Genomic DNA, 14,661 nt, shown 5'->3' with positions numbered 1-14,661 from the left:
CCTCCTCCATTGTTGGTGGGAGTGCAGACTGGTGCAACCACTGTGGAAATCAGTATGGAGATACCTCAAAGAACTAGTACTAGAGGTCCCATTTGACCCAGCTATTCCCCTACTGGGTATCTTCCCCAAAGAATTAAAAGAATCATACCACAGCGATATATGTGCACCCATGTTCATAGCAGCACAGTTTGTAATAGCTAAGTTTGGAAACAACCCAAGTGCCCATCAACTAGAAACTGGATAAAGAAAATGTGGGTTTTTTATAAAATGGAGTACTACTCAGCCTTTAAGAATGAGAAACTAGAGTCATTTATAGCTAAGTGGATCCATATTGAGGCCATACTCTTAAGTGAAATAAATAGGACACACGTGTAAATACCAACAGTTTCTCTAGTGTGAGAAACTGAAAGTGTAATTAAGGATGAAAATGATTAAAATGAATAATTGATAATTTGAAATAGGAAAAGGTCCAAAGGTGGAGGGGTGGCGGGAGGGGAAGGGGAAAGGGAAGAAAGGAAAGGAAAAATTATGAGAAAGAAAAAAAACATGGAAACAAAGTCTATGTAAATAGAGAAGTGTGGAAGGGGTGAAGAGTGCACAGGTAATGGGGGAAAAAATAAGATCTAAGATACAGCATGTTCAGGTACAAGCACTCAATGAGGAATGTAAATGTATACGTAAAATGTACCAATTAATATATAAATAAAATTAGAAACTTTTTGGATCATAAATTATTTAATTTATTGGCCCATCAGTCATTTCTTTTGTTCCATCTCTGTGTCCTGTTAGGCCTACACTGAGGATTATGAATGAGGTATTGCCTTTGGCCTTAAAAATAGTCTTATCGGCAATAAATTTGGCTGGTGTGAAATCCATATGTTTAATAAATGCTTATTGAACTCCCAGTCTATGTTAAACACTGTGCTAGGGTCTAGGGATCTAGTGTGGTGAGCAGGTAAGAGCCCTAGCCACATGGCTTTCAGTCAGCCGAGAGGGCAGACCATTAGACAATTAACAGTGGAAGTCAAGACATGGTGTACACTGCGGGTGTTTAACCTAACAGGTGAGGGGATAAGAACTTGGTGAGGAAGAGTGCTGCAGAGCACTGGGTACTTGTGGGAGGGAATAAAGGTTAATATGAATGACTGCAGATTTGGTTGAGGAATGATGAGTTTGATAAAGAGAGGAGAGAAGAGGGCTGGTAGGTACATCAGCACATGCATATCTGAAGCTTTTAAAATACAATTGTACTCAAAACTTTAGAAATAGTAACTTCCTCTTTTTAGTATCTTTGGGATACTTTTTGAAATATTTATTAAATTCTTAGCCAGGGAAGTAGTCCTAATATATAAAATAAATGGTATGGTAGAACACAGTTATTCTCAGTTGCATGTTATGCTATTAATGGAATAATCATTTTAGTCAGATTTAGCCTTCTGGCTATTTATTTTAAATAGACTCTGTTATGGTGTAGATTTAGAATGTCTCCCAATGCCTCATGTGTTCAGGTGGGGCTTTTGGAAGGTGATTAGCCCATGGGGATGCTATACTCATCAGTGGATTGATCATTGATGAGTTCCTGGCTGACTGTGCTGTTAGGAGGTGGGGGCCTAGTTGGAAAAGATCGTCATTGAAAGTGTCTTGTTGGAGGGTATATCTCCCTCCCACACCTTCCCTTTTCTCTCTGCTTCCTGGCTGCCATTAGGTGATCAGTTTACATCTATGATACACTTTTGCCATGCCCTTTCTGCCTTGGACCCAGCTTACCATGGACTGAACCCACTAAATCCATGAGCTGAAACAAATTTGTCCTCCTTTAAGTTGTGGGTGTTGGATATGGTGTCCCAGCAACAGAAATGTGCCTAATACAGCTCTTACATTAGAATTCAAATGTGGCAGTTAGAACCCAAACTTAGCAGTTTTCTTACTTTAGTAAAATTATAACAATCTTGCAAATAAGCAGCAAAACTTACTTGTCTGTTTTTTAGCCACAGTACATATATAGTTGATTCAATTTTCCAGAATATGTTTTACTACAAGGTATTGCTTATCCTAGGCATGCCCAGTGGCATTGTTTGTTATTTATATCTGCAGGCCAACAATTTGTATTTGAAAGTAGAACTTTTACTGTTTAACATTAAAGTCTATCTGATTAATTAACTGATACTACCTCAGGTTTCAAACTTTGTTGTGAATGATATAGGGCTTCATGTAGTTTAGAAATAGTATAGCAGCTGCAAGTCCAGAAACCACTGCTGTTACTCTCATAATAAAAGAACCCCAGGGCCTTATAATTTATATATTCACAACTGCTTTTTGTTAAAGTTATTCTTCTAAATGGTGCAGGTGCTGCTTTGACTAAAACACAACCATCTTTAGACAATCAACTGTTTCTCAAGGTGCTTAAATTGTCCCCTTCTTATATTGTGAGTTGGCTAATGTTTAGGGTAAACTCAGTACTTCATCTAAAGCTTGTAGGTGTGATTGTTTTAAAAATTTACCTAGCATTCCCTTTTTAAAAAATCATATCTATACATTTGTATATATATGAATTTTCTGCAAATGTGCATTTAATCATTTATGGAAGACATAGACAGTTGATTTTAAAAATCATTATTTTAGAAGATCCTGTCATGTTCCAGGCATAGGTCTAGATATTGGTGATGCACTGGTGAACATGACAGAAATCCTTGCATTCACAGAACCATTTTGCCTAGGAGCTTGTATTCCAGTAGATTATGTAGGCATTTTTGCTTATTCTACTTTCAGGGAACCTCCGGTCTGGAGAAATATATACAGGTGTTTCCAGTCCTGTCTTTTAAAATTCTTTTACCCTAAAAAGATGGAATGAATGTGTGTGGCTTCAGAGCTCGTTGCTAGTATTTATTGTGAATAGTGAACCTTCCAAGAAATTAAACTCTTAGCCAAAATTAGGATTAAACTATCTGCATTGCAAGGCATATTTATTTTAGGTTTCAACTCTAGAGTATTAGTAGCTAAAAGTAGAATTTTCACACAGTTTAACAACATTTTTTCAGGAGAGCCTCAGGGGCTAATCTGGATTCTTCAGCCCTCAGCTCCAGGTCATAATAGCAACAAAAACCACTACCACTCATTAGAGGTCAAGTACGATTATTAAGACATTAGAGGTCAAGTACCATTATTGAGACCTTTACATGTATTTACTAGTTTAACCCACAAAATAATTCCTTGAGGTAGTTAGTACTATTATTATGCCTTCATATTACATAGAAAGAAGCTGAAGGGCCAGAGATAACAGCACAGTGATTGAGCCTTTGCTGAGCATGCACTAGGCCCTGGATTCTATTCCGAGCACCAAAAAAAATAAATAGCCAGCTAGATAGAAGGAAGAAGCTGAGACCAAGTAACCCAGGTTATAGCATTCTTCATAGGCAAGGCTGAAGTGAGACCCTTAGTGATCTGTCTCCTGGGCTCTGGGCTATGCTACTCTCATATTTAAATCTATGCCTTCTTGCTTTTTCATGTTCTAGTAATTTGCTTTGTCTTAGATATGTAAATATTTGTGTCACACACATATTATAGTCTCAGTATGAAAGGGGACATACTGACTTTTCCAATTGTGATTTTTTTCCCCTTTTCATAACTATCCTTAGAATTATGTTTTTAAAAATTGTAATTCCAACAGATAGTAGCCTGGAAATCCATTTGTTTTGGCTCTTAACTATAGTTATGTACTTATTTGTTTTCTTAAATTTTAATTTTTAAATTTGTATCTTTATTCCTACTTTCCTGGCTGACTTATCAGATTTAAAGTGAAAATTTAGTCAAACTCATTGCCTACCAATTTTTATTTTTCTATAACTCTGGAAAACACTGGAAACAGAAAAGTACCTTTGCTTTTCCATGTTGAGAACAAGCACAGTTTTCCCAACCTCATGTTTGAGGAAGATTTCTTCTCTCCTTTCTAGGTCTAATAGAAGGTATCTTGGTATCTGCCCAGTTCTCTCACACATTGTTGGTGTGGACTGCTTCCCGGGACCATCCTCCTTCTCTGCCCAAGCATTTCTGCTCATCCTCTAAGGTTCAGCTGGTGTGAGCTTCTGTAACAAAGCTTGAGGACTCAGTCTGGAGGAGTTGCTGCCTTCAGTGTGTCTGCTTTATTTTGTTTGCTCATTTGCTCATCAATTACATTCCTCATTGATGATATTTTTATTACTGTTTTTTCTATTTCTTTTATTGCTGAATCCTCTGTATGCTAAAAAAAAAAAGTTCAGGTCTATATTAGTTGTTCTATAATTGTTGAATGAATTAAAAAACTTATTTATACCTGCATCATGGCAATTACTGTGTTCTATTTAATAGTGTTATACATGTTTTTCTCATTTCCTAGATTGCAAGTTTGTCATTTTATTCATTTTTGTATTTTTCTTAATATCTATAACATATTGGGAAATGTTTGTTGAATTAATGATTGACTAATGCAGTATCGGATAGAAATGATTGGGGTGTGAATGAATAATGGGTAAAAGAACCAGTGGATTGGGGATTTCTGAATGGAGGAGCAGAAACATCAAGACCAGATGTCCCCTTTCATTCATGTGTCCAGAAGTGTAGCTTTTGTGTGTCTATAATTTGTGATTTCAGCATACCAGTCAAATAAGGCTCAGATACTCCTTTGTCTTTCAGGATAACATAGTAAGGGAAGTAGTTCTAGAGATAGGAACCTTCAGTGGAAACTCTTTAAATCTTGTTAATTTAGGAGCCTCAGTGGCTTTAACTTTCATAAAAAAAAAAAACAAAAACTCAAAAACAAGTGCTCTTCATGTTTTTTTTTTAAGTTATGGAGATATTTAGAGGATCACATTTTAAGTTTGCGGTTGAATTAGTTATAGAAACAAGAACTTCGGGAATAATATACATGGATGTGACTCAGTGCTGGAGTGGGAGTGCTTGCCTAACGTGTGAGAGGCCCTGGGTTCAATCTTCAGGACCACAAAAAGAAGAAAAGAAAGGGGGAAAAAGCCACATGTATTGCATACTGTGTGGGGAGAGGACAAAGCACTACTATACCTTCTTCATGTTTTGAGAAACTGTTTCACTCACAGGATGGGTTTTTGCTGCATAGCATATAGTCTCTTTCTCAGTCAAGTCATATAGAGTACCTACTTTGTGCTCAGCTCATTGACTCATAGTCTGTCCCTAGAGTCTGTTTTTCTGCCTCAGAGGAAAGTTTGTCCCCATCTTTTTCACAGCTGACCTCTCCCATAGGGCTCTTCTACCTGCCCTGTTAGTCAGCTTTACCTCTCAATAGGCTACCAGATTACTGCATGAATGGATTAATCCACTGATGAGGCCAATGGCCTCATGATCCACTCACTTCCTAAAAGTCCAATCTCTGAAGAGTGAGTGCTGCACTGAGGACCAAACTCTTAACACATAAGCCTTTGAGGGCATTCTGGATCTAAACTATAACGTTCCACCCTGGGCCCCCAAAAGCTCATGTCCATCTTACAATGAAAAATGTATTCAGTTCATCTCCAAGAACCCCTATACGCTTAACAGTCGAGAATTGCTCAAAAGTCAAAGTTCAAAATCTCTTCTTGAATTTAAAGCAACTCTTAGCTTTGAGTCCTTGTAAAATTCTAAAAGCAAGTTACATAATTCCAACATACAATGGTATGACAGCCACAAGGTAAACATTCCCATTCAAAAAGTAATGAATGGAAGGATCCCAAGAAAGGATAGGACCAAAGCAAGACAGAAACTCAGTGGGGCATACACTAAATCTTGCAGTTCCATGGGCAGCACCAGGGGCATGTGGTAGCAAGGTGTGAATTCCAAAGGTCTTGTGGAACCCCACTCCTATGCCCTTACTAGCTGTAACCTACAAGGTATCTCTTTTGAGCTGGCTATCATTGCTTGGAGCTTTCCTGGCATCTCTAACTTCCTGAGTCTCTAATTGCAGCTTATGCTTCACTCTTTCAGCTTCATGCATTACCTTCACAGGAGCTGTATGTAGGCACCTTGCCACCTGTGGCCTGGCCTCCTAGCTTTCCTTTAAAATTGAATGTAAACTTCTGTGTCCTCACAACTTTTGCATTCTGCATGCATGCAAAACCAGCATCATATGGATGATCCCAAGGTCTGCCACCTGTTTGAGTAGTAGCTGGGCCTACTTGGACCACAGCTGTAGTGCTCTCTTAGTGCCTGAATGGCTCAGCACTGTGAAACAAATCCTGGGGAAACAACTTCTTAGGCAGCCTCTTGGTAACAAGGCTCCCTTTAAGAGTTGTCTCCTCGAAGCAAAGTCTTTCAAAATACTTTGCACTTTTATACCCAGGAACCTAAGATGAGTAGGTCTGGCCAATTCCTGAGATGCCCCCAAGCACCTTTTTGCGCTCCTGGTGCAGAACACTTGACTTCTTTTTAATAGGGCTAATCTAATCAAGGCCCATTGAGCAACCATATTCTCTTCAACTACATTTGTAAACACTGCTTTTCTGAAAGGTTTTCAAATCTTGCTGCTATTTTGCTCCCGATTCTGGTTGTAAATCTGGCTAAGAGCAGCCATCACCTGAAAATGATGCTGCCTAGACATTTCCTCTGCCAGAATTAATCAGTCTGTTACCTTTAAACTCACCCTCATACAGTCTCAGAGCCATGGACAAGTTCTTTGCCAGAGTGTGACATGAATGGCCTGTAGTCTATTTGTCAGTATAGTCCTTGTTCCCATCTGAAACTTCATGAGCAAAGTCTTTACCATCCTTGGTGCTGTCATCATTCTGGATTTCTGAGCTCACACAAGGTTTTCCCATTAAACCCAGATGATCCCATTCAATCTAGGGCATCTCTACCTGCATCTCCAGACTATCCCAAACTTCTCCTGAAAACTGGTGCCAAAGTCTGCTAAACCACATGACAAGGTAGAGTAATAGCAATGAGCCCATTTGTGGATGCCAGTTTCTGTGTTGGCTTTCCATCACCTTCCAGTAGCACATCACTCTATGAACCTGTGAATACATTAACCCATGGGTGAAGTCAGAGGCCTAAAGATCCAATCACTTCCCAGAATCCCCACCTCTGTACATCCCTGCATAGAAAACATGAGCCTGTGGGGCACATTCCAGATCCAAATTGTAACACCTGTGTTCTCTCACTTCTCTCTTACCTTAGGTTCTTTCAGCTCATAAACATATTCAAATCTTTCCCATCCTAAAAACGATTTTTAATGTTTCTTTTTCCTCAAGATATCGCCCATTTTTCCTTATTTAGGTGAGGTAGGTGATCTGAGTATTTACTTTGGATAGTATGTTGAGGAGAGAGTCAAGGAAGGCAGAAATTAGAGGGAAAAGACCAGTTAGGAGGGTTTTGAATGAAGGTGGTGGTGATGGAAAAGAGGAGGCAAGTTTGAGAGACCTTTGGGATAATTAGCCAGACAGAATTTGAATAGATACGAGTTGAAGGAGAAGTCTATGGTAAATCCTGTGAATTGAGAGAGGGTGTATAGAAAGAAACAAATGTTTTATGGAGAAGACAAAACACTTTTGGAAGTGTTGAGGTGAACTGCTCCTTCCAATTGGAAGAAATCAAGTGAGCATTTGGTAGGAGAGAGTATGGAATGTGGAGTGTGTGTAGCTCAAGGAAAATGTTCTTGAGAAATACCTTTCTCAATCAAAGACGTCTTGGTGTATCCTGACTTACATAGTCCTGGAGAATTCCCTAGAGATACAGTAAGAGACTAGTCCTGGGAAATAACAAAGGGGTTAGAGGAAGAGGAAGCTGTGAAGGAGCCTGTAAACAAATGTCCCTGGGGAAACTATATAGTTTTTAGTACTGTTCTTGCTTTTTTTGTTCAGTTTTTGTGCTTCATGTTTGTAAATAAATAAGTTATATATTCATACAACTATAGGGGAGGCATGCTCCAACATTTTAAAATTGATGAGTATGTGTTTCAATAAAATGTCCTTGGGAACATTTAAATGTTTCTTAACAAATTGTGTCAATCACTTTAGCTGTTAATGGATTTCATGTGTTTCAGTTGCAAAATGCAGATGTGTGCCTTGATCTTAATTTGTTACTCTGGATTTTAACAGAGACTGTTAAACACACGTTCAAAACCACTTGTTGCACTTTTTGTGAGCATGCTGAAGTTTTCTCCTGAACTACCTAATGCTTCTCCACATACAGTATGTTCTTTGCAGTCATCCTTTAGTCACAGGCAGTTTAAGCTGTTAAATAGTATCTTGCTTTAAAAGGTAGGCCGATGGCTTTTCTATCTACTGGTACATCTGGTAAGTTAATGTATACAGTCTGTGAGTATCCTGCAGGGACCTGTTTTGACACACATACAGGGACGTTTATGTAGAAATCAAAGGCCATGAATCAGAAGAACACAACTCTTGTTTCCAGTGTACTGGAGGCTTAAAAAAATGGCTTTGAAAAATTGAAAGTAGTGTGGTTTGTTTTTATTGTAGAACCGATCAGGAAGAACAATTTACAGTCACCACCATTCTTCACAGCTGAATGGAGTAGAGGTGCCTGCCTCGTGAAATGGAGCAGCTGCACCCGTTTTCTCTGGGCTCACAAAAACATTTGCTTTTTAATTGAGAACTTTAGATGGTGGGGTACAGTTTGTTTTCATGATGGAAGTGGTTAGTTGTGCCTTACCAGACAGCTGTACTGTAATTAAGAAAAACTGTGTGAAAGTGGATTAAATATAACAAAAAGCCTCTTTTTAAAGAAGGGATTTCACCTTAAATTTATTTATTCTTTTCTTTAATGCTTAAAAGTAGAGATATCACTGTAATTCTGGTTTGCAAGATTTTTCTATTTCACAATATCATTTAGCCACAAGAAACATTTGATGCTGTGCTGCAGAGTAATTGTGTAACAAGTGCAAACTGAAAAGTATGGGCTTTAAGATGATTTAGTTTGTGAGCAATCTACTTTGAAAATAAAGAATTACAGAGTCATATTTGTTAATGCATTGAAAAAAATTAGTGATCTTTTACAGAAAAAATAGGATGCTGCTTTTTGAGATCCACTTTATAAAAGTGTTAGAATATTATGTTTTTGGGACCAGACACTATGAGAAGTGAAAACTTAAATTTTTCTTCATGAATTTTAAAATGAATTAGTTAAATAATAATGAAATAAGCTGAAGAAGTGTTAACTTGTAGTTAAATGTACAACATGGGGCTGTCAATTGACTTTGAAAAGCAAATGATTATTTTATCCAGCAGACTTTGAAATAAGAATAGAAATGCCTTAATTTGCATCACAGTCTACAGTAGCAAAATAACTGTTTCAAGGTCAGAGGGAGCTGAATTTTTTTAAATTGGTGTGTTCACAAATAGCAAAGATTTGTATTACACATTCATCTATTTTAAATTTTTATACTGATTATCTTGAAACTTTTTTTTTTAATCTTAGGCACAATAAATGCCAGTTTCAGGTTTGCTCTAAGACTTTATCATCGATCAGTGATTTTCTAGAGGAAACTCTTAGGCTTTGTTTCAGTTAGGAAAATTTGGAAAGTTGGATGAAGGGAGGATTTGAGTGGGGAGTTTCTGCATAAATGCTCTGGCTAGAGCCAGTGTTACACCCCTTACCCAGGTGGCACTGTAAGAGAAGGTCTCTACATTGGATTGTTTTTGAGAACAGTCCTGGATACCATTTCCTTCTAGCTCTCTGGCTGCTTTTCTTTTCTTTCTTTATTTTTTTCCTTCTGATTCCTTTTGTCTTTCCTTACCACACCAGACCCTAAGGAAACACTGAGAATCAGTCCTGAGTTCATTCTAAATGGCAAACCATGACTGCAACTTGATAATTGGTTCTTTTTCTGTTAGCAAATAAGTCCTGATGTGCACCAAACTCTGCTTCATTTCCAAACATCTCTGCAGCTTTTCATGCTGTTCTATGACTTCCCTGCAGGTACCTGTATCTGTAGAGCATGGAAAAGTTGCTTAGCAAGGTGAACAGAGCAGAGTGGTGAATTGGAAAGGTAGAATAACAATTAAGGAAGGGCCTGGGGCCAAATTTTAAGGTAAGACCAACAATGAGAAGCATTCAAGATAGAAAGCAACCTAATTCATTGAGGGCATTTACCAGAAATTCTAATTATTGGCATTAAAATCAAAAGATGTAGGGCTAGGGATTTAGTTCAGTGGTTCTGCCACCTGCTCCACAAGCGCAAGCACCCGAGTTATAATCCCTGGTACCAAAAAAAAAAAAAAAAGATCTGGATTCAAGTCCTAGCTAGCTGAAGACTCTGGGAAAGCAATTTTTTCAGTTACTGTTTTTTCTTGTGTGGAGTAGAACCTGTTCTACGTACCAAACAGGTTGTGCATCTTTAAAAAATGGGAGAAAGCATGAGAAGTAAAAGTATTGTGAGGTAGTTAAGTACTGTATAGTTATGGAAGCATTGGATCCATTTGCATCCTTTGGGGGAACTCTCAGTACCCAAGGAAAGGGAATGCAGCAAATACCAAATTTTACAAATGCAGATTCTTCATCCATGAGTACTGCAAAACTTGATAATCCCCTAATTTATGTCTATTTGATGCCAGCTCACCACTTTCCACAGTACTAGTTCCAAATGCTTTCACCCTTCTCAAGCTCCAGCCCCAGGCCCTTCTTTCTTACACTCAATAGATAAATTCCTCCCTAACTTTGCCAGGAAAATTGGGCAAGGCCTTTAAGTTTGCCTGCGTATGATCGCAAAATGTCTCATTCTTCAAGCAATTTCCTTCAGACTTTCTCCCTCCTCCTTGCAAAGATCAACTGTGTTCCTCACACCTTCTCATGCTAGCTCATCTCCAACCTTGCATTATCAAGTGTTTCATGCCTTTCTCTTGTCTTTTAATCTCTATCTATTCCATCTTCATAGTCACGAAGCCCCCTTTGAGTTCACTGTCATATGTGTTTCTTTCATCTTCATTGCCAGAATTTTCTAGAGTGGTTTGAGCTCTCCCTATCAGCGCTGTCCATTTATTGATGCATTTCAATCTGGCTTCTGTCTTGTTTTGGTATTTGTGTCTCACAGGCCATTACTGGCCTCTTGGTTAAATCCAAGGAGCCCTATTCTGTTTGCTTATGTTGGTCTCTGTGTGCTTTGACATCCTAAACTGTCCTCTAACTGAAGCCCTCTCTCTTTGGTTTCTGTGTGTCAGTGTGCTTCTTGCTGTCTTCTAACTGTCATAACTGTTTTTCTGCTTTCCTCCCCTTAGCCTCTCTGAATAAATATTCCTTAGGATTAAGTACATGGCTCATATATGACAAAACTTAACAGAAATTAAATGATAGCTCTAAAGATAATATCTAAAGTTTTAAACCTGAAAAATTAAAGTGTAGGAAAAATTCTTTGTGACCTTCAGTTAAACCAAGATTTCTCTGATGAAACATAAAAATATGCTTCGTAATAGAAAAATTATTAAATTGGTCATCAAAATAAAATAAAATGTATTTGTTGAAAGATATTGTTAAAAAAATGAAAAAAACCTAAGATTAGGAAACCATATTCACAAAGTATATCTGATAAAAGGCTTGTATCCAAGTAAAAAGAATTCTTGAAACTCAATAATAAGAAAATAAACAGTGGACAAAATATTTGAATAGACAATCAAAGAAGATGTATGAATGACAAATGATATGAAAGATGCTCAACATTATTTGCTGTTAGGGATAAGTGAAGTTATACCATGATGAGGTACCACTATCTTCACTGGAATGGCTAAAATTGCAACGATTGTCCATCCTAAATGTTCATGGGGATATAGAGGAATCTGGACTTGGATAGATTGATAGCGGGAAGGTAAATGGTGCTGCCATTGTGGAAGTTTAGTTTTTTAAAAAGGTAAACATATATCTTTCATATGACTCATGCATTGTATTCCTAGGTTTTTACCAGGAGGAATAAAAGGATATGCTGCATGGTTTTATTTATGTAAAAATCTGGAAGGCAAAGTGGTTTCTTGAGAAATTAGGGTGTGAGGAAAAGGAACGGATTTCATAGTAGCACAAGGAAACTTTTGAGGGTTATAGATATATTCACTATGAAATTATGTTTGTTGTGATGATGTCTTCACAAAATGTGCATGAACTGATCATATTTGATACCTGAAACTGTGCAGTCCCTTATATATTGATTCAATTATAGACTCATATAATCTCCTCCCAGTTTACCCTTTTCTCAACTTCTAAAGCAATTTTCACTGTTCTTATAGCAGAGCTTTTTAATGTATATGAAACATATATAAATGGAATCATACAGTATGTACCTTTGTATGACTGGCTTCTTTGTAATTTTTCCATATTGGTCTACACATTTGTAGTCTAGTGTTCTCATTGTTATGTAATATTGTGTGAATATACAGTCATGCATAGAGTGACAGGGATATGTTCTGAGAAATGCATCATTAAGCAATTTTGTTATTGTGAAAACATCACAAAGTAGTGTACTCACATAAACCTAAGTTGTATAGCCAACTGCATACCTGTGCTATATGGTACTATATAATCTCTCACTCTCACTCTCTCATAGCTTCTTTCTTCTAGGGCCAAGATGAATAAAGCAGGTTGAGATTAAATCAAATGCAAGAGAAAATTATGCAATGAAGACATCCAGTAATCACGAGCTATATGAGACTGCTATAGGTATAACATGGCATACTGTTTTATAGTACACTTTTATAAGTAGAAGGAGTACACTCTACAATAATCAGAAAAAGCATCAGAGTATCATAGGAAAATACACAAACCAATAACTGAATCATTTATTATCATTATCAAGTATTATTTACTGTGCGTAATTGTATGTGTTGTAGTTTTATACAGCTAACAGCACAGAAGATTTGTTTACACCAGAACCACCGCAAATAAGTGGGTAATGCAGTGCACTATGATGTTACAATGGCTGCAGTGTCACTGAGCAATAGGCATTTTTCAGCTCCATTATAACATTATGGAATCACTGTCATACACAGTCTCTCACTGGATAAAATGTCATTATGTGGTACAAAACTGTACATAAAAATTTTGTATTTTTGTAGTACTGGTGATGAAATTCAGATGGCACTGAGCTGTATCCCCAGCCCTTTTTAATTTTTTTTTTTTTTATTTTGAGATAAGTTCACACTGAGTTGCCCAGGTTGGGCTCAAACTGGAGATCCACTTGCCTCAGCCTCCTCAGTAGCTGAGATTACAAATGTATGACATCACACCCAGACATTAATAACTTTTAAACCAAATGTTAATGGCTATATAATGTTCCTTTGTATGGATATACCATAAGTAATTCATCAATTTCTCTCTTACCAGGTTTTACTGTTAGAAATACACCTATTATAAACATGTTTTAATACTAAAATTTCTAATCATTCTTGAGAATAAATCCTAGAAGTGAGTGGGTTTACTGGTTTAAAGATAAGCTCTTCAAAGTTTTTGTTTGTTTGTTTGTTTTGTTTTTGGCACTGGTGATTTAATCCAGGGCCTTCACATTCAGCTGCATCCTCAGCCCCTCCTCCTCCTCCTCTTCCTCCTCCTCCTCCTCCCTATTCCCCTCCCCCTCCTCAAAATTGCTGTTGCCTAGGCTAGACTTAAACTTGCAACTCTCCTGCCTCAGCTTTCTAGAGTTCTGGAATTAAAGGGTATGCCCAGCAAAAGTTCTTGTTATATATTGCCAAACTGCTTGTATCCATTTACTTTCCTTCTAGACATATGAGCACTCAGAAGAATTTTGTTAACATGAATTGGATGCACCAAATCCGTTTATATTGTAAGATCCATTTCTCAGTTTTCTGTGTCATTGATTTTAATTAATTTAGATTTTTAAAACTTTAGTAGCACATAGGACACAATTTCACTCTCATGTTTTTCAAAACTTACCTAGTGGTTCTTATTATATTTCTTTCTAGTATTACTTTAAAATACATTACCACATTATGAACAATAAAAGCTCTGGAGATTTTACTGAAACTGTTACTGTCCTTTCTATGTTATGTATTTATAGTCCTCTTCAAGAATGATTCTCTATTTAGTCAAGTATTATTATTGCATATCATTCAAAGTTTTATAGCTTTATTCATATGAGGACTTGTATTTAAAAATTTTTATTTTAAAATATTTTATATTTCATAGCTATTAGGAATGGGATAATTTATATAATATATCTTAAATTAGATATTTTATACATGAAAACTGAGTTTTATATATTTTATGGTAATCTTTCTTATTTCTATTATCTTAATAGTTATTTTTCCTCCATAATACTTTTGGGCTTGGGATCTTTAAATTTTTAACTTCAGAAAGAGAAAAATTGATATTTAGAATAAAAACACAAAATCCTAGAAAAATATTTAAAAATAGAATGTAGAATTCTGATAATTGGAAAAAGCCTCATCTTTTCGTGCATCGAAGTACTTATCTTTGTCAAATCCAAACTATTCTTTCTAGCCATGTATTTTGAATAATGAAGTAAGTCACAATTATAATTAAAATTAATGAAGAAAATTTAAAATGTGAAAATTGTCAGTAAATTAGGCAAAGTAGTTAATTATAAAACCACATCATTTACCATTTATGTTACCCTAAATTTGGTGTTTTTTGTTCTCTCATTTTTACAATTTCATTTTTCTTATTCTCTTTTGTTTTTCTATTTTTTCTAGGAATATAGTCATAAAA

The 14,661-nt window shown here is 36.6% G+C and overlaps 1 protein-coding gene across 2 annotated transcripts in view; it reads left to right on the top strand.

Annotated features, from left to right (window-relative positions):
• Positions 1–14,661, top strand: part of Umad1 (UBAP1-MVB12-associated (UMA) domain containing 1) — a 237,611-nt gene that overhangs the window by 135,838 nt on the left and 87,112 nt on the right. The window lies entirely within an intron of this gene.

Source organism: Heterocephalus glaber, unplaced genomic scaffold (genome assembly GCF_053883595.1).
Source record: "Heterocephalus glaber isolate CG9 unplaced genomic scaffold, H.glaber_assembly_v1.0 deba00000546, whole genome shotgun sequence".
In the NCBI taxonomy this organism is placed as follows: Eukaryota; Metazoa; Chordata; class Mammalia; order Rodentia; family Bathyergidae; genus Heterocephalus; species Heterocephalus glaber.
This window is presented reverse-complemented; position numbering and strand designations above follow the sequence as displayed.